This window comes from Agrilus planipennis, unplaced genomic scaffold, assembly GCF_000699045.2.
Source record: "Agrilus planipennis isolate EAB-ADULT unplaced genomic scaffold, Apla_2.0 scaffold179, whole genome shotgun sequence".
Lineage (NCBI taxonomy): Eukaryota > Metazoa > Arthropoda > Insecta > Coleoptera > Buprestidae > Agrilus > Agrilus planipennis.
The window spans coordinates 415952-417659 of record NW_020438885.1 but is presented as its reverse complement, the minus strand read 5'-3'; the positions used below and the strand labels follow the sequence as shown (position 1 = coordinate 417659).

The 1708-nt window shown below is 31.0% G+C and overlaps 1 long non-coding RNA gene across 1 annotated transcript; it reads right to left on the bottom strand.

Moving 5' to 3' along the window:
- Positions 1-184: 184 nt before the first annotated feature.
- Positions 185-1699, bottom strand: LOC112906765. The gene is made up of 4 exons (XR_003232573.1): positions 1661-1699; positions 1332-1507; positions 862-1109; positions 185-480 (listed from the first exon to the last, which is right to left on the bottom strand). It is a non-coding gene; the product is annotated as an uncharacterized LOC112906765 (long non-coding RNA).
- Between the last annotated feature and the right edge of the window lie 9 nt (positions 1700-1708).

Genomic DNA, 1708 nt, shown 5'->3' with positions numbered 1-1708 from the left:
AAAAACAAAAAAAAACATGCAAAATAAAAAATTAATTTGAATAAAATGAACTTAATGAATTCTACTAGATAGAGCATGCAAGATAAAGAACTATTTCAACTACTGGGTCATCTTTGTCTTCTCCAACGTCGATCTGAAACAGATACGGTGGCAAACAGATTAATAAAGAGCAATTAAAATTAATTATATCAAGTATTCTCACCTTAATTAATTATAGCACGTAACATTCCAAAGTGTACAGGTGCGAAAAGTAAACCAACTCCAGAAAGGATACTGTAGCAGAGAATTTCTTATTTCGGTGGAATTCAAATAAATATCCAGTTGCTCTCGCTCATGGGTTGAAAATTAACTGCATGATGTTACAAGGCGAAGACGAAACAGCAAATCAAGAATATAATCCAGGAAAGACCACACCCTTGTAGACTTGGGCTGTTTCAGTATAACCAAACTGCACATTAATTCTCTCATTTATTGTATAACCTGCAGAAATGGATAAAAAACATATTAATTACACTCATAATTAAGAAACACAAATAAAAACGCATCAAACAGCAAGTAAAATAGTTGAATAATAAAATAACAAACATTACGCCATTTTACATCACAACCATAGAACGCGACATACATAAGTGTCAAATATTACGTCAATTTACGATGCAGACAATAGAAAATCGATAGATAGATAAACTCCATAGATAAATCAATGATAAATGTCAATTTATTCTGTGGGAAATAACTATCTGTCAAGATATAAATGCACAATAACCTCAATTTATACTGTTGACAATAGGTAATTGTTAATAGAAATTCAATTCAGAATAATACAGAATAATTAATAATAATGAAGTCATTTACTCTTACCATAATTAATTGTAGAAAGTGGCGTTCTAAAGTCTACCAGTGTGATGAGCAAACCAACCAAATCTAGAAAGGATACCACTGCAGATAATTTGTTGTTCTGGTTGCTTCCAAATTAATTCATTTCCAATTGCCTCCCATTGTTACGGCAAAAAATAACTGCATAATGTTGCAAGGTGAAGACGTCAAAAGCATCGGTTGTTTTAGTAGCACCAAAATTGACTGCAATTCCTTCTCATTTGTGGGACAATCTATATAGAAACAGGCAAGAAAAAAATAATTAATGATCATTTTTAAATCAAATAAATCAGTAACATGCACACTAATGGAAAGATCTGTTCCACATTAAATCTGCTTCTGCAATTTCTAAAACGTTGTTTAAAAGTTGTCTATTGAAGCAAGTTACAAATGTCTAAGAAATTGAAGTTATCTAAAGATATCATTTACTATTTTTAACTGATACTGTTACATACCAGTTCGTTGTCATAAATCTTTTTTCAGCACACTGTCTTCATTCTAATGAAAAAAAAAGCACTTTCATGCTTTCTTTAGAACCATGGGCACAGCTAGTTTCCAGGGCAAGAGGACTAATACAACCAATGCTCCAAAATTTCATAATTTAATGGTATCCGGAGTTCTTCTAATGTTCCTGTAAAATGAAATCTTATGAGTGTTCAGATATAATTAATTAAGTATTAAGTAAATAATGTGCACGATACACTGTTAAAGTAATGCTGAATCTTTTTCTTTGTTAATATCAAATAAACACACTACATATAGAAAATATAGTATGCATGCTCACCTTAATTAACTACAAGAGCCTCCAAGATGAAAGGTTAACAGCTAAAAC